Here is a 19,010-nt window from a genome sequence, read left to right as displayed (position 1 = left end):
TCTCCTCCTCCGTACGTTTATCCACCTTTTTAAAAAGTTTCTTTTTTTTTTTTATTTACGCTCTTTTTTTTTTCTTTTGCTCATGTATTTTTTATTACTTTGTGTTTTTCCCCATCTTCAGGAGACCATTCAGGAGCGTCCAGCTGGAGCGGCCCAAAGAAAAAAACAGAGAGAGGAGTGAAAAGAGACGCGACCCGAGCGCACAATGCCAACGCTCCTCCAAATAGGCAGCCTTTTCACTGAGTGCACTTCAACACACAAAAAGAGTAAAAAAAGAGACTGTCTAAACCAGGGGGACAGAAAGAAGGAAAGAAAGAAGGTAAGAATAAAGGTAAGAACAAAGGAAAGAAAGAAGGAAAGAAAGAAGGGCGTTGAACCGTCAGTCTCTCCTTAACTGTTGAAAAAAAAAAAGTAGAACAACAAAAATATGTAGACACACAGACAAATAGATAAACAAACTGTTGCTGTATAACTATATTTAGTTAATGAATGGATCTTGAATATCAGCAGGAAGTGGCCTCAAACACACACACACACACACACACACACACACACACACACACACACACACACACACACACACACGTCTGATTAAACACTCGTTTTCTTTTTTGTTCTAAATCAAAGCGTTTCCTGTTCAGGATGAAGGTTTCACTTTCCTGCAGCTCCTTTACCAAAATCTGAATCTTGATCTGAATCTCGATCAACTTTTTTTTTTTTTTGGGAAAAAAAAAATACCACAAAAAAACCAACAAAAGAGTCTTTCTTTCTTTTATTTCGGATCCTTTACACAGTCCACCTGGGGGGGGGGGGTTCATTATTATCTCTCTCTCACACACACACACACATATATGCGCCACACACATACATACAGTTAGTCACATTCTAATAGTGTGTGTATCTGTGTGTGTGTGTGTGTGTGTGTGTGTTCGTGTTCAAATTTAACAAGACAATAAATAATCATAGCATAAAAAAACCTCAAGCGAACACACACACACACACACACACACACACACACACACACACACACACACACACAGAGGTAAATATTTCAACAAAATTACACCCAAACATCAAATTATATACAAATAAAAAATCTCTTCATACATTTTTTTTTATTTTCATTCGTTTAAATTATGTAAATTTTATTTTATTATTATTATTTTTTTTTTTTTACAAAAAAAAAAAAGATTTAAAATACACACACACACACACACACACACACACACACACACACACACACACACACACACACATTTATATACAGGTATTAGTGCTGATTTTGTTTTCTCCAGTGTGTTTCTAAACAATCCTCAATAATATTTCCTCAAAACTCGTTTAAAGAAATTAAGAGTTCCATCATGCTGCTCAAAATCTTACGAGATGTCTCATCTCGTCTCGTCTCGTCTCGTCTCACAACAGCAGTTTTTAGAGTCTTTACAACAAGAAGCCCTTATGGACTTAAAACACACACACACACACACACACACACACACACACACACAGGTACTAATTCGAATACATATCACACACCCCATCTGAACCCATTACATCACAGCGCTGCAGTTCTTCGCTCTGATTGGTCGGAAGGTGATGATCAGTTCTCCAGAAGAGCAGCTCTGACTTTAGTGCAGGTTTATATTAATGCTCTCCTTCTGATTTGTTAGCGTATCCATAGCAACAGCTTGTTTGACACAGCAAAAAATAGCTATGGTGATGTTTATGTAACGTTTATAGAAGGAGTCTCCAGTGTGAGGGCTTTGGAAAGGACAAAGGCTGGAGATGTGATATCTAAGACTCGCTAAATGTAACAAGTAAAGTAACAAAAAGTGCTATTAATGAGAAATTGGCATTGTTGGAAGTTGGTGTGCAGTAAGAGGAATAAAACACTTGATTATACACACACACACACACACACACACACACGCACACACACACACGTGGTTAACCTCACGTGCGCTTGGTCTCAAAGCGCAGCAGCGTAGGCGTGATACGGCTCTACTGGTGCTTTCCCGACGCCTGGCAGCAGGATGTACGCTAACGGTGTTGAAAACGACGATGACGAAGACGACGAAGATGAGGACGAAGGCCAGGCGCTACAGCTGCACGGCATCAGGAAGGCCGGATTGTGTGCGCTCGTGTGCGCATGGACGCCTGAAAAAGGCGGGAAACCCAGTGAGGACGGGTACGGGAAGGACGGCATGGCCGGGGGAAGAGGAGGCGGCGGAGGTGGAGGTGGAGAGAAGTCGGCCATCTTGGATCCAAAATCCAGAAAGGAGTAGGGGTTGGCGCAGATGGAGGGCGCGAACAGGATCCTGGCTCTGTCGGAGGAGCGCAGCAGCGAGTCGGGGGACGGTTTCAGCGATTCGCTGTCGGCGTGAACGGCGTACGGTAGCGCCAGGGCGAACTTCTCCTTCTTGGCGAGGGTCTTGGGTTTGCGTCGAGGCCGGTATTTGTAGTCGGGATGCTCCTTCATGTGCAGTGCGCGGAGTCGCTTGGCCTCGTCGATGAACGGACGTTTCTCCGAGTCGGTCAGCAATTTCCACTCTGCGCCGAGACGCTTACTGATCTCGGAGTTGTGCATCTTTGGGTTCTCTTGTGCCATCTGCCGGCGCTGGGCTCGAGACCACACCATGAAGGCGTTCATGGGGCGTTTCACGTGGTCCGAAGACTTCGACATGATCACCGTGACGACGAGAAGAAAAAACTTCTGTATCGTTAGCAAAGTTCTGTCACAAAGTGTTTTAATACAAACTCGATCACGTTCCACACGACCTGGTCACATGACCACAAAAACATCAGCCTGGTTTAAACCTGTGGAGATTTTCAGGGGGAAAAAAACCATCAACCTGAGTCCCTTACTGAGCCATTTAGGGCTGAATGAGTCTCATTGACTGCCTTCAGGGAGGTCATTAACGTTCTAAACCATCAGAGGCGTGGCTTCACCACCCAACATAATTATTATAATTATTGAAAACTGTTTTTTTTGTCTGAAATGTCGCCTTTCAGATGAAAATGAGCTGCTGACCAAAAGAGCACGAGTCACCTCCAGAAAAAAAGAAAAAAATCCTGAAAGGTGGAAGTTAGCGCAGCAGGTGATACTCGGCTCACTGACGAAGCTTCAACTCGCTCACGGGAAACTTTACACGATCCGCCCCCATGATAACGATGAGGGAAAAAAAGCCCTTTTTTCTCTACAAAGTCTCTTATTGTTCATTTCTGTAACACAAAGCGTGAGTCAATCAGAGGCCTCCAGGTCCTTCAGTTCCTTCAGTGTGCATCCAGGTCACTTTCTCAGAGTCTTCATGCTCATGTCCACTTTATCCTGCGTGCCCAATCAGACAGGATGAGGAGGAGAAAAACGTACGTAAGATTCTTTCATGTTAAAGAATCTAAAAAAGCTCTTTAAAGCTGAATCTGATGAGTTCAAGATGTAAGTGATTTGTTTTAGACGCTGGTGTCTGTTTGCATAATTTCAGAACAAATGAATGCTCCATTATTACATGAAGATCGCACTGAATTAGAAGCATCAGAATCAGTCAGGACACACGGTCCCCACAAATCCGATTCAACAGTTTAATGATCCATTAAAGGCCGAAGACTCGTTACGGGTTGGAATCCGATTTGCTTCGTGATATAATTTTTATATTTGATATTTATTTTGTTGAAATCGTTTGACGCGATATTCGTATGCATTTAATCTGAAAAGAGTTTCAGTCAATTTACTGATTTGTTACTTAACACATTTTAAATCAGTAAATATTTTATTATTCCACATAATTAAAAAAACTATGAATAAAGGCACGATTTAAACCCAATCGAACATGCGGTGATGATGACGAGGGGTGGACCCACACCGAAGATAAAAAGCCAACGAGAAAAAGTTTTGTGCTTTACCATGATGATCAATTGGCAGAAATATTGCGTTAAAGTCTTTACACAGGTCCAAACCTACAAATTTATTTATTTAAGTTAATCAGGTTTTTTTTTCATTTTCTAACATTATGAGTGACATTTCTAGAATAATTCATCAGACACACAGAAAAAAGTATTTAATAATAAACTTACAATTTTATTTTAAATAATAATAATAATATTAATAATACTAATGATAATAGTAGTAATAATAATAATGATGATAATAATAATAATAATAATAATAATAATAATAATAATAATAATAATAATAATAATAAGGCAAGATTGAAGACACTTACACAAATCCTGTAGACGTGTCCAGCCTGAAAGTGATAAAAACCAAAAATTGTTTTTCAAAGCTTTTGATTTTTCCAGAGCGTTGTCCAGACAACACGAGCCTTTCTTTCTTATGTAAAAAACAAAACAAAATCAAATCTTTGTTTAATATCTTTAAAAAAAGTTGGAAGCTGTGAGACTTCACCTCGATGTCCGATGCTGAGAAGCAAAAAAAAAAAAAAGATCTGAAAGAATCAGGTACAAAATTCTAAATAAGAAAGAATAAAAGAAAAAAGTGTGCAAATTGTTCCTGATCCAAAAAAATCCAGAAAGTAAAAATTTTCTTTTGTTTAAAAAATGAAGATGAAGATCAGGTCCGAGCATAAAATCCCTTAAAGAAAAAAGAAAGAAGGAGTGAGTGAGTGTGTGTCTCCGGTATAAAGACTTTACAGACACAGTGTACAGCAATCTGAGAGCTCAGTGTGTGTGTGTGTGTGTGTGTGTGTGTATGTGTGTGTGTCTGTGTGTGTCAGGTAGAGGGAAAAAAAGGGGCTGAAGATCATGTGAACACACCCCCATATATACACACTGAAGGGGAAAAAGGAGAGGCGGAGCACACACACACACACACACACACACACACACACACACACACACACACACACACACACACACAGTGTTTGCTTACATTGGCAGTTACATTAGCAGTGTGAATAACAGGAGGTGTCACAATGTTTACACAATTAAAAATATAAAATAATAAGTGAAAATATTCTAAATGAACACAAAGTTAATTTTTAATAAATAAATAAACAGAATCTTCACCTTCACCTCGGCGCTGATTGTTTTCCTCCGATGGCGTGACCCAGAATCTGTTTCATTCCTCAGGTTCAATGACACACACAGATTTGAATTTCAGCCGCGAGCTGATGATGTCTTCATGGGCTTTACTACTGTTGACCAATCAGCACTTACGCTCAGTTTAAAAACACACACACACACAACATGCTTGTTACAATTCCAACACACACATTCAGTACACAATCCCAACACACACACACACTACACAATCCCAACACACTCAGTACACAATTCTAACACACATTCATTACACAATCCCAACACATACACATTACACTACCCCAACACACACGTATTACACAACAAACATTATGCAATCCCAACACACACTCATTACACAACACACACATACACAATACACAATCCCAACACACACATTCAGTACACAATCCCAACACACGCTTGTCAATCAACTCACACACATACACACACACTACACAATTCTAACACGCACATTCCCAACAAACACTCATTACCCCAACACACACTCATAACACAATCCAAACACACACTCATTACACAAGCCCAGCACACACTCATTACACAATCCCAACAAACACTCATTACCCCAACACACACACATTACACAATCCAAACACACACTCGTTACACAATCCCAACAAACACACATTATCCCAACACACACTCATTACACAATCCCAACAAACACTTATTACCCCAACACACACTCATAACACAATCCAAACACACACTCATTACACAATCCCAACAAACACTTATTATCCCAACACACACACACATTACACAATCCAAACACACACTCATTACACAATCCCAACAAACACTCATTACCCCAACACACATTCATTACACAATCAAAACACACTAATTACACAATCCAGGCACACACTGATTACACAATCCCAACAAACACTCATTATCCCAACACACACACATTACACAATCCCAACAAACACTCATTATCCCAACACACACATTACACAATCCCAACAAACACTCATTACACAATCCCAACAAACACTTATTACCCCAACACACACTCATAACACAATCCTAGCACACACTAATTACACAATCCCAACAAACACTCATTACCCCAACACACACACATTACACAATCCCAGCACACACTAATTACACAATCCCAACAAACACTCATTACCCCAACACACACACATTACACAATCCCAGCACACACTAATTACACAATCCCAACAAACACTCATTACCCCAACACACACATTACACAATCCCAGCACACACTAATTACACAATCCCAACAAACACTCATTATCCCAACACACACATTACACAATCCCAACAAACACTCATTACCCCAACACACACACATTACACAATCCCAGCACACACATTACACAATCCCAGCACACACTAATTACACAATCCCGACAAACACTCATTACCCCAACACACACACATTACACAACCCCAGCACACACTGATTACACAATCCCAACAAACACTCATTATCCCAACACACACACATTACACAATCCCAACAAACACTCATTATCCCAACACACACATTACACAATCCCAACAAACACTCATTACCCTAAAACACACATTACACAATCCCAGCACACACATTACACAATCCCAGCACACACTAATTACACAATCCCAACAAACACTCATTACCCCAACACACACACATTACACAATCCCAGCACACACTAATTACACAATCCCAACAAACACTCATTACCCCAACACACACACATTACATAATCCCAGCACACACTAATTACACAATCCCAACAAACACTCATTACCCCAACACAAACACATTACACAACCCCAGCACACACTCATTACACAATCCCAACAAACACTCATTATCCCAACACACACACATTACACAACCCCAGCACACACTCATTACACAATCCCAACAAACACTCATTATCCCAACACACACACATTACACAACCCCAGCACACACTCATTACACAATCCCAACAAACACTCATTATCCCAACACACACACATTACACAACCCCAGCACACACTCATTACACAATCCCAACAAACACTTATTAAACAGTCCAAACACACACTCATTACAATGGTAACACACACATTATTAGTATGAAGGTCTCATCTCCCTTCTGAATTAAATTCCTCACTCATCCCATTAGGTCCATATGAGACTCCACTCAGGGATTATTCCAGTCACACGTTTCTCTCCTGCGTGGAGTTTATTTGCCCAAAGCTCCTGCTTACTGCAATTATTCTAATTATATAATCTGCAGGATTCCAAAGGGCAGCTTTAAAGTATTTCTGTTCCTGTTTGAGTTAAACACACACACACACACACACACACACACACACACACACACATGCACATTTGTCTTACTATCCTTATGGGGACTTTCCAATAATTATAAATACAGATATTAATGATTTTCTACATCTACATCTACTGTTTTATCTATATATACCTTTGTGTGTGTGTGTGTGTGTGTGTGTGTGTGTGTGTGTGTGTGTGTGTTCATTAGAGTAGTTTCTTTCCCCGACATGCTCTTACGAATTAATCTCAAATTTTTATACAAATTTCAGCGAAGAAAATTCGACACCGTTGTTGCTCTGTTGCGAGATAAAAACCCCATCACTTCTAAAGCAAGGTGTGTAATTTTCCATGAGATTACAGGAACACCCTGCGGGGAAGATGATCTCGTGGCCTCTCCTGAACAGACTAATGTCACAGTCTACCATGAGGCAAAATGCTGAAGAAAACGAGGGGAAAAAGTACTAGTGTGTGCATGAAAGAATAGCAAACAGGAAGTGACTAGATGTTGTCCAGGATGTTGAAATATGATACAGACTTGGTGCAGAATATTTTTTCTGAACTTGAGAACCCGACTAAAGGCTTCTTTAAAACTTTTGCTAATGATGAAATGAATGTAACTAGTGGATCTCTGCCATCACCAGGAAAACCGACTGGGTTTTTCCATCTGAAAGAGAGAGAGAGAATAAAGAGAGGCTGCTGAGGGGATGAGTGTTTATAGCTGCTGTAGCATAAGTGAGAAAGAGAACATATTTTCTAACAGCATCCTGATCGTGTTTTACTCCTTATTTCATTTCCTCTGAATTACAAATTGACCCCAAACATGCTCTCTCTCTCTCTCTCTCTCTCTCTCTCTCTCTCTCTCTCTCTCTCTCTCTCTCTCTCTCTCTCTTTATCCATCTTTCCTATGAAACTAAAATGTTTAGCTTGAATAAAGTACAGGAAGTGATCAAATAAAACACAGGAAGTGATAAACAGCAGGAAGCGAAGCCTTTTTATCTCCTCGGCATTCTTGTAATTGAAAAACCAGGCTTTATCTTTTCTCTCCTCCCGCTCTCTGAGGATATTTATTTTCTTTTGAAGTTTGTAAGCAAATAGATTGTTGTCATTTCTCTCTCTCTCTTTCTCTCTCTCTCTCTCTCTCTCTCTCTCTCTCTCTTTTCTTTCTTTTGGTTAGCTCCTCTTTCTTCTGCATTTCGTATTCTTTACTTAGAGAAAACAACAAAAACGCAAACTTGACACATGAGCTCTATTCAAACATTCAACATTTTTTGAAAGATGGAAATGACAGAGTCTGATAGAGAGGATTATGGAGTATTGGAGTCTGATAGAGAGGATTATGGAGTATTGGAGTCTGATAGAGAGGATTATGGAGTATTGGAGTCTGATAGAGAGGATTATGGAGTATTGGAGTCTGATAGAGAGGATTATGGAGTATTGGAGTCTGATAGAGAGGATTATGGAGTATTGGAGTCTGATAGAGAGGATTATGGAGTATTGGAGTCTGATAGAGAGGATTATGGAGTATTGGAGTCTGATAGAGAGGATTATGGAGTATTGGAGTCTGATAGAGAGGATTATGGAGTATTGGAGTCTGATAGAGAGGATAATGGAGTATTTGAGTCTGATAGAGAAGGATTATGGAGTATTGGAGTCTGATAGAGAGGATTATGGAGTATTGGAGTCTGATAGAGAGGATTATGGAGTATTGGAGTCTGATAGAGAGGATTATGGAGTATTGGAGTATTGGAGTCTGATAGAAAGGATTATGGAGTATTGGAGTCTGATAGAGAGGATTATGGAGTATTGGAGTCTGATAGAGAAGGATTATGGAGTATTGGAGTCTGATAGAGAGGATTATGGAGTATTGGAGTCTGATAGAGAGGATTATGGAGTATTGGAGTCTGATAGAGAGGATTATGGAGTATTGGAGTATTGGAGTCTGATAGAGAGGATTATGGAGTATTGGAGTCTGATAGAGAGGATTATGGAGTATTGGAGTCTGATAGAGAAGGATTATGGAGTATTGGAGTCTGATAGAGAGGATTATGGAGTATTGGAGTCTGATAGAGAGGATTATGGAGTATTGGAGTCTGATAGAGAGGATTATGGAGTATTGGAGTCTGATAGAGAAGGATTATGGAGTATTGGAGTCTGATAGAGAGGATTATTTAGTATTGGAGTCTGATAGAGAGGATTATGGAGTATTGGAGTCTGATAGAGAAGGATTATGGAGTATTGGAGTCTGATAGAGAGGATTATGGAGTATTGGAGTCTGATAGAGAGGATTATGGAGTATTGGAGTATTGGAGTCTGATAGAGAGGATTATGGAGTATTGGAGTCTGATAGAGAGGATTATGGAGTATTGGAGTCTGATAGAGAAGGATTATGGAGTATTGGAGTCTGATAGAGAGGATTATGGAGTATTGGAGTCTGATAGAGAGGATTATGGAGTATTGGAGTATTGGAGTCTGATAGAGAGGATTATGGAGTATTGGAGTCTGATAGAGAGGATTATGGAGTATTGGAGTCTGATAGAGAAGGATTATGGAGTATTGGAGTCTGATAGAGAGGATTATGGAGTATTGGAGTCTGATAGAGAGGATTATGGAGTATTGGAGTCTGATAGAGAGGATTATGGAGTATTGGAGTCTGATAGAGAGGATTATGGAGTATTGGAGTCTGATAGAGAGGATTATTTGAGTATTGGAGTCTGATAGAGAGGATTATGGAGTATTGGAGTCTGATAGAGAAGGATTATGGAGTATTGGAGTCTGATAGAGAGGATTATGGAGTATTGGAGTCTGATAGAGAAGGATTATGGAGTATTGGAGTCTGATAGAGAGGATTATTTAGTATTGGAGTCTGATAGAGAGGATTATGGAGTATTGGAGTCTGATAGAGAGGATTATGGAGTATTGGAGTCTGATAGAGAAGGATTATGGAGTATTGGAGTCTGATAGAGAGGATTATGGAGTATTGGAGTCTGATAGAGAAGGATTATGGAGTATTGGAGTCTGATAGAGAAGGATTATGGAGTATTGGAGTCTGATAGAGAGGATTATGGAGTATTGGAGTCTGATAGAGAAGGATTATGGAGTATTGGAGTCTGATAGAGAAGGATTATGGAGTATTGGAGTCTGATAGAGAGGATTATGGAGTATTGGAGTCTGATAGAGAGGATTTTGGAGTATTGGAGTCTGATAGAGAGGATTATGGAGTATTGGAGTCTGATAGAGAAGGATTATGGAGTATTGGAGTCTGATAGAGAGGATTATGGAGTATTGGAGTCTGATAGAGAAGGATTATGGAGTATTGGAGTCTGATAGAGAGGATTATGGAGTATTGGAGTCTGATAGAGAAGGATTATGGAGTATTGGAGTCTAATAGAGAAGGATTATGGAGTATTGGAGTCCTGATAGAGAAGGATTATGAGTATTGGAGTCTGATTGAGAGGATTATGGAGTATTGGAGTCTGATTGAGAGGATTATGGAGTATTGGAGTCTGATAGAGAAGGATTATGGAGTATTGGAGTCTGATAGAGAAGGATTATGGAGTATTGGAGTCTGATAGAGAGGATTATGGAGTATTGGAGTCTGATAGAGAGGATTATGGAGTATTGGAGTCTGATAGAGAGGATTATGGAGTATTGGAGTCTGATAGAGAGGATTATGGAGTATTGGAGTCTGATAGAGAGGATTATGGAGTATTGGAGTCTGATAGAGAAGGATTATGGAGTATTGGAGTCTGATAGAGAGGATTATGGAGTATTGGAGTCTGATAGAGAGGATTATGGAGTATTGGAGTCTGATAGAGAGGATTATGGAGTATTGAGTCTGATAGAGAGGATTCTGTGAGTATTTGGAGTCTGATAGAGAGGATTATGAAGTATTGGAGTCTGATAGAGAGGATTATGGAGTATTGGAGTCTGATAGAGAGGGATTCTGGAGTATTGGAGTCTGATAGAGAAGGATTATGGAGTATTGGAGTCTGATAGAGAGGATTATGGAGTATTGGAGTCTAATAGAGAGGATTATGGAGTATTGGAGTCTGATAGAGAAGGATTATGGAGTATTTGAGTCTGATAGATCTAGAAATCGGATCCCGTGTCAGTTTATTTTCAGTGTAATTGCTCTGAGTGATGTAACACTTAATTGACAGTAAGTCAACAGACTTTATTTTCTTTATTCTTTCTTCTTCATGACAGTTACTATGCTACAGGTTTTGGTGGCCACTAAAATGTTCCTGATGCACAAATTCAACACAAAAAATGAATGCTCGATGCGAAAAAAAAAGAAAGAAAAAAGGAAATCACTGTTCACTTTCTCCCTCCTTCGTGTACACGGCCCAAGTATACTTTTTTCCCCTTTTTTTCAGAAAAGCACATTACGGCGAGGCGCATTATTTCCTGAAGAACGAGAAGAACGCGGTGCATAATGGAATCCCAAAAAGCTTTTTTGCGTCTTTTCTTTTTGTCTTCATTGTCTTTCGTCCCTTTTTATTCCTCTCCGCGCTATCGATGTAAAGTCCTTTGAGCTGAAACGAAGGGCATTCATGCCCCCTGAAAAGGGCTTTTAAAGTCGAGTGCGACTCGAACAAAAGCACGAAGGAGCGGCTCGCTAAAGAACCCAGAGTGACTCAGTGTTTAGAAAAAAGTGTGTGTGTGTGTGTGTGTGTGTGTGGGTGTGTGTGTGTGTGTGTGTGTACGAATATAAAACAGAATAAATAAAAAAATCCAGGTTTGGGTTATTCCATAACACTATTGTTGATATTTTTTCCCACATAAAATAAAAATGTTGTGTTCTGCTTAATTCTCCTGAAAGTTGTGTAAATGTGAACTTCGTGAAAATAGATTTATTTTTAGTGTGAAATCGTTTAAATCTTTATTCTATGTACATTCTTGTCTCTGTACAATAACTTTCTGAAATAAAAGAATATTTTATAATATATATATATATATATATATATATGTGTGTGTGTGTGTGTGTGTGTGTGTGTGTGTGTGTGTGTGTGTGTGTGTGTGTGTGTAATATAAATTGGTGTGCAAATGCTCTGTTCCGTGTGTGTTCTGATCCCCGTAACGTTTCGTCTGAAAGCAGAGAAAAGCGCTTATGAAGGTGGACACAGTTTTCATTTTTACCCAATTAAAGCTCAATTATAGCCGAGCCTCTAGAAAGCGAAGAAAAGATGGGATGAATAGAGTGACGAGTGAGAGGGACAGAGCTCCACAGGAACTCTTTCTCCCTCTCTTTTATCCCAAGATGCTTCACTTCCACACTTTCCTCCGATTGGGGTGTTTTTTTTCCTCCTGCTTCTTCTTCTTCCTCCTTCTCAATGCCTCAACAATCGCCCCATCCGTTTCTTTTCTTTTTTTCTACAGCCTCACACGGCGCTCACACACTGGCCTTTTGTAACGCGGAGGCTTTTTTCCAGACGGAACCTGTAGCAGTTTCATGCTAACGTGAGGAAAATTTCTGGAAACAAAAGTAGAAAGGGTTTTGAGGCGCTGCGTCGTTATTGCTCAGGGAAGAGAAACAAATGAGATTCAAATATAACTCAACTTGAGTCAGTGTTTATTGATCCTATCATGACAACAATGATCAATAACCTTAAAAAAATCAAATCTGGTGATCTGATTACACGTACACTCACACACACACACACACACACACACACACACACACACACACACACACACACACACACACACACACACTGCTTTTTATTGATATAAAAATGAATCATTCTTTTCAAAATTTTCTATATTTTTAGCTGAAAACTAAATAAATAGCATTTCAAATATAAATATATAAAATATTTCATAAAATATTAGAATTTAAAAGAAAATAAAAGTTATACAACAAAAAAATGTAACAATGTATAATTTATAAAACAAACACATCGAAATAAAACAAATAAATAACATTTGAAACTGAAACTTTAAGACAGATTTGGGTTCTTATACTGATTAAGGGACGAGATTAAATCTGACCTCAGTCAATAAAATGGATTCAAACTTGTCTCAGATCCCTCTGAGAATACACTGACGGGTTTGTATTAACATTACACAGAGAGAAAGAGAGAGAGAGAGAGAGAGAGAGAGAGAGAGAAAGAGAGAGAGAGAGAGAGAGAGAGAGAGAGAGAGAGATGTATATCTCCCCTGTTGACTGTATTATGATATTTATTTAATAATTTATTAGAGTAATTGTGTGTGTAATAATTAACCTGTATAATCTCCATATCATAAAATCTGTCTATCTTTATGCTCGTCTTTTATTTCCTGTCATCTCTCCATCCTTTACTCATTCCACCTTTAATATCAATAACTCCTCTATTTTATTTAAAACGTTATTTTTAATTATAAAACACTGTTTTCCCAGTGCTCAGCTGAAATGCTGTAATCTGATTGGTCAGAAAATTTTTCTACCATTTATTATGCAACACAATTCGTCATAGAGATTGTAAAGGTTTTAATGGTTATTTTACTTTATACTGGTTTGAAGGAAGCACTACTGATATGTGATGCCTTCTCGTGGTGATTTGTTATAACTGATACCTATAGGAACATCTTTGTTTTATGTTGGTAGAACACCATTAGGACCATTAAGCTTCCAGATTCCTCTTAGGATCTACACTGGGTTATCTACACTGATGGTCTCGTGGCATTTCTAGTAGTAAATGGCTCAGAGTGATGAGTTTATAGCTGCTATAATGTAATATAGTGTGTAACTATAACTGGATAAAAAGCACAGCTTTCAGTGATCGTGTTATTGAGGAACCACAGACTGTAAACTGCTCCGACACTGGAGGCTCCTTCCCTGAACACCACACCACACTTCTGCTTACGCTCTGTGTTACTTCATTTAATAACATGATTTGTTTTAATGTGAATGAGCAGTTACTATAGAAACGGATTTTAATCACATCTTTATTATAAAAAGGTTTCTTAACTGCAATAATACACGATAAAACCCCTCCCCCGCCTTCTAAATCACAGTGCTGCTAAAGATGTACAGGGTGTAGTTTATATGGGAAAAAGAAGACAAAGAGACACGTGTGTGTGTGTGTGTGTGTGTGTGTGTGTGTGTGTGTGTGTGTGTGTGTGTGTTAGGAAAGAAAACATGATATTTATTAGGTTGTGTGGTTTGGAGGAAATCGCTGTTCTACTCTGACCTGCTCCACACACACCACGACTGAGTGTGTAACCTCCCTCTGTCCCTGCTGGCCATGTCAGCTCTATCAGCTTCTCCCATAATGCAGTTCTGCCTCGGGTCAATACAATCAACATCTCAGAACCACCTGTTTGAATTTCTGTCTGTCTGTCTGTCTGCCTGTCTGTGTGTCTGCCTGTCTGTCTGTCTCTCTGACAGCCAGTCTATCTATCTGTCTATCTCTCTGTTTTCCTGTCTGTCTATCTGTCTGCCTGACTGTTTGTCTACCCGTCTGTCTGTCTGTCTGTCTGTTTGTCTGTCTGTCGTCATGTCTGTCTGTCTATATAGACATTTGTCTGTCTGTTTGTCTGTCTACAAATCTGTATGTATGTATGTCTATCTATCATCTGTCTGTCTACACGTCTGTCTGTCTGTCTGTAGTGTATTATCTGTCTGTCTGTCTGTCTGTCTGTCTGTCTGTCTGTCTGTCTGTCTGTCTACACATGTTTGGCTGTTTGCCTGTCCACACATCTGGCTAGTTATCGTCAATTTGTCTGTCTATATTCACAAAAAAAATCACAAAAAAACCCCACTGACTGTTGACACATTGTGTGTGTGTGTGTGTGTGTGTGTGTGTGTGTGTGTGTGTGTGTGTGTGTGTGTGTGTGTGAGTGTTGGTGGAATGGCCTTCATTTTGTGGAAAAGTCCCAAAGTTTGTAAAAGAAAACCACAAAAGCCTTCACACACACACACACACACACACACACACACACACACGCACACACACACACACACACACACACACACACACACACACATTTTGAGATCTGTTCTTGTGAAAATGAAGCGCTGTTGGTCTGAAAGCTAATCGTTAGTGGGGATCTGACGAGGCTGCGTTCGTTAGCGCAGATCGTTATCGTTAATTAAAAACTATTGTAACTGCCTTTAATTCTGTGCACGTTTCTGACACGTGAGGACGTTCCTGCGGCTCACACATCGCTCCTTTTATACGCTATTCGTTTGTGTGCGTGTAAATTAATTAACATAACACAGACTTAATGTGAATGGAGATGAAGGTGCCTTCTGACTGTAAACTCACGTCCGCCTTTTTGTTCAGCTTTTATTTCATTGTGCTCAGACACAGGAAGCATCACAGGAACGCCGGCATATCGCTCGCAATTCACACACTGAAACAAAAGAGAGAAAGAGGGAAAGAGAGAGAGAGAGACAGAGAGAGAGAGAGAGAGAGAGAGAGAGAGAAAGAGACAGAGAGAGAGATAGAGAGAGAGAGAGAGAGAGAGAGAGAGAGAGAGAGAGGAATGTGGCCTGAAGATAAATGAGTGTCTATAGAGGGATGCGTAAAAAGTGAAAAATTCTTCCAGCAAAACAAAATAAAAACTTCCTCACAACATCTCACAGCTCAAATTTTACATCTTACAACTAATGACATCTCACAACATCTCACAACATCTCCAATACGTCTGTAAATTGTTTGAATTCCAAAAACTCAGCGAGTGCTACTGGAGCAGCAGACCGTTTTTACATTTTTATTTCTTGACTTTCATCATCAGCTGGAGTTTATCAATCCATTATTTATCATCTAATAACACACACACACACACACACACACACACACACACACCTGCAGAAATCAGCTGCTAATTAATACTGTACATTCACTGTGTGTGTGTGTGTGTGTGTGATGGTGATGAAATCTGTTCAGAGGAATATAATTTATACATGGCGCGCGGCTGAAGGGAAGACGTTAGCGTTAGCGTTAGCGTTATCAGCGCGCAGTCGCAGTCACTAATAATTTGCATGGCTGCTCCGAGTAAATATGTTTTCCATAAAATGGACGGAGGAAGGGATAATCCGGAGAAATGGGTCACGGCCCAGCAGGTAATGCTTATGTTTCTAATAAATAAAAGAAGAGGTATTTCCTGTCTCAGGTGGAATAGTGAAGAGCCACACAATCAGCACAATTACCCTCATTACACAACCATTAAACTCGTCAACTTCAATTACACTGAACTCCACTTCATTCAGGAAACAACAAACATATCGACTGTAAGGAGAAAAAAACTGTCTATTAAATATGTAAAGGTAAATCATTCATCTACAGGAGGAGAGAAAAGAAAGAGAGGGAGATGAACAGCAGTGGGAAGAGAAGGGCGTAAGAGATGAGGAAGAGCAGGAGATGAGGAAGAGTAGGATGAAGAGCAGGAGAAGATAATTATTATTACTTAAATGTTTGTTTTAAAAAAATAATAATAATTTTAATTTAAATAAAAATGGCAACAAAAAATTTTAAAATATACAAATAAACAATGAAACTGTTGTGTTTCTGGAAAATTTCCATATTGACAAACTATCTGTCTTTTATTCCGTCTGGAGAAACAAACAACAACTGAAGAGGATAAAAAACTCACCAGGAGTGAGGGGTTTTGACTTTGTGACCTTGTTCACTGAAATCATTTGTTCCATGCAGAATTGTTTGTGTGGTAAAGAAGATCTGTCTGAGAAGACTGATTATGACACAACAGAGTTGCGTTAATGTGAAAAAAAGGTGTGTGTGTGTGTGTGTGTGTGTGTGTGTGTGTGTGTGTGTGTGTGTGTGTGTGTGTGTGTGTGTGTGTTGAAATAAAGGAATAAAAGTGTGTACTGTAGCTGTGATGGAGCTGTTGGTGATCAATACGAGTAAAGATGAGGAGGTGATGAATATTTAACACAAACCTCACAGATCAATGCAAGAACGAGGAGAAGAACCAAAACACACATCACCCACTCATCCTCTCTCTCCTCTCTGTTCAACATCAAATCCTGGGGAAGAAGAGGATTGAGAGGAGGATGAGAGATAAAAAGATGATCAGTCTGTCAGAATAGATCGATAAGAAAAAAGAGGAGACAAGGAGAGGAAGAGCAGGAAAAACAAGAGGAAGATAAAAAGCAGGAGGAAGTGGAAAAGAGGGAGGTGGTAAGTTGGACGAAAAGGAAGAGAAGGAAGAAGTGCAGGAGGAAGAGAAGGAAGAAGAGCAAAGGGAAGAGGAAGAGAAAGAAGAAGAGAAAGAGGAAGAGAAGGAAGAAGTGCAGGAGGAAGAGAAGAAAGAAGTGCAGGAGGAAGAGGAAGAGAAGGAAGAAGAGCAGGAGGAAGAGGAAAAGAAGGAAGAAGAGAAGGAGAAAGAGCAGGAGGAAGAGGATGAGAAGGAGGAAGAGAAGGAAGAAGAGCAGGAGGAAGCGGAAGAGAAGGAAGAAGTGCAGGAGGAAGAGGATGAGAAGGAGGAAGAGAAGGAAGAAGAGCAGGAGGAAGCGGAAGAGAAGAAAGAAGTGCAGTAGGAAGAGAAAGAGAAGGAAGAAGTGCAGGAGGAAGAGAAGGAAAAGTGCAGGAGGAAGAGGAAGAGAAGAAGTGCAGGAGGAAGAGGAAGAGAAGAAGAAGTGCAGGAGGAAGAGGAAGAGAAGAAGAAGTGCAGGAGGAAGAGAAGAAGAAGTGCAGGAGGAAGAGAAGAAGTGCAGAAGGAAGAGAACGAAGAAGAGGAAGAGAAGGAAGAAGAGCAGGAGGAAGAGGAAGAGCAGGAGGAAGAGAAGGAAAAAGTGCAGGAGGAAGAGGAAGAGAAGAAGAAGTGCAGGAGGAAGAGAAGGAAGAAGAGCAAGAGGAAGAGAAGGAAGAAGAGCAGGAGGAAGAGGAAGAGAAGAAGAAGTGCAGGAGGAAAAGAAGGAAGAAGTGCAGGAGGAAGAGGAAGAGAAGGAAGAAGAGCAAAGGGAAGAGGAAAAGAAATAAAAAGAAAAGGAGGAAGAGCAGTAGGAAGAGAAGGAAGAAGTGCAGGAGGAAGAGGAAGAGAAGGAAGAAGAGCAGGTGAAAGAGCAGGAGCAAGAGGATGAGAAGGAGGAAGAGAAGGAAGAAGAGCAGGAGGAAGCGGAAGAGAAGGAAGAAGTGCAGGAGGAAGAGAAGGAAAAAGTGCAGGAGGAAGAGAAGGAAAAAGTGCAGGAGAAAGAGAAAGAGAAGGAAGAAGAGAAGGAGAAAGAGCAGGAGGAAGAGGATGAGAAGGAGGAAGAGTAGGAAGAAGAGCAGGAGGAAGCGGAAGAGAAGAAAGAAGTGCAGGAGGAAGAGAAGGAAGAAGTGCAGGAGAAAGAGAAGGAAGAAGAGCAGGAGGAAGAGGAAGAGCAGGAGGAAGAGAAGGAAGAAGTGCAGGAGGAAGAGAAGAAGAAGTGCAGGAGGAAGAGAAGGAAGAAGTGCAGGAGGAAGAGGAAGAGAAGAAGAAGTGCAGGAGGAAGAGGAAGAGAAGAAGAAGTGCAGGAGGAAGAGAACAAAGAAGAGGAAGAGAAGGAAGAAGAGCAGGAGGAAGAGGAAGAGCAGGAGGAAGAGAAGGAAAAAGTGCAGGAGGAAGAGGAAGAGAAGAAGAAGTGCAGGAGGAAGAAAAGGAAGAAGAGCAGGAGGAAGAGGAAGAGAAGGAAGAAGAGCAGGAGAAGGAGGAAGAGAAGAAGAAGTGCAGGAGGAAGAGGAAGAGAAGAAGA

The 19,010-nt window shown here is 40.1% G+C and overlaps 1 long non-coding RNA gene and 1 pseudogene across 5 annotated transcripts in view; one reads left to right on the top strand and one right to left on the bottom strand.

The window, feature by feature from the left end:
* The window catches only part of LOC310723919, a 29,104-nt gene extending 12,406 nt beyond the window's left edge, over positions 1-16,698 (top strand). The window contains exons 2-3 of the long non-coding RNA XR_014532866.1: positions 122-319; positions 16,624-16,698. This is a non-coding gene — a long non-coding RNA (uncharacterized lncRNA). The remainder of the gene's footprint in view (positions 1-121; positions 320-16,623) is intronic.
* On the bottom strand, positions 839-5,144 carry LOC310723909 (transcription factor Sox-21-B pseudogene; annotated as a pseudogene). 4 transcript variants are annotated; one of them, XR_014538240.1, is made up of 3 exons: positions 5,020-5,144; positions 4,218-4,241; positions 839-3,325 (listed from the first exon to the last, which is right to left on the bottom strand). The product of XR_014538240.1 is annotated as a transcription factor Sox-21-B pseudogene (transcript). The 4 variants fall into 4 exon arrangements; XR_014538251.1 differs by having other exon boundaries at positions 4,218-4,585; positions 5,020-5,141; XR_014538263.1 differs by having other exon boundaries at positions 4,218-4,585; positions 5,026-5,141.
* Positions 16,699-19,010: the final 2,312 nt, after the last annotated feature.

The sequence above is a fragment of the Silurus aristotelis genome, assembly GCF_946808225.1.
Source record: "Silurus aristotelis genome assembly, chromosome: 3".
Classification (NCBI taxonomy): Eukaryota; Metazoa; Chordata; class Actinopteri; order Siluriformes; family Siluridae; genus Silurus; species Silurus aristotelis.
This window is presented reverse-complemented; position numbering and strand designations above follow the sequence as displayed.